Raw genomic sequence first — 227 nt, 5'->3', positions numbered from 1 at the left:
GAATGACGTAGAATGTTCCACAAAGAGAAACGTCAAGTTGGATGAACACTGCGAACAGCGAGAGAAAGAGAATGAGCGATAAACTTCAGAACGTTCTAGAGTTGCCATAAGTGTGAGCGCAGGTATATAAGAGCCACGACACAGCGGAGTTGGGACAGTTACAAGTCAGCAAGCTACAAGCAAAGAACGTAAATGTATAAGAAGCGACAACTCGTTACTTTGAAAAT

This window comes from Rhagoletis pomonella, unplaced genomic scaffold (genome assembly GCF_013731165.1).
Source record: "Rhagoletis pomonella isolate Grant_MI unplaced genomic scaffold, Rhpom_1.0 Rhpom_scaffold_00001, whole genome shotgun sequence".
NCBI lineage: Eukaryota > Metazoa > Arthropoda > Insecta > Diptera > Tephritidae > Rhagoletis > Rhagoletis pomonella.
Note: the sequence above shows the minus strand (reverse complement) of the source record.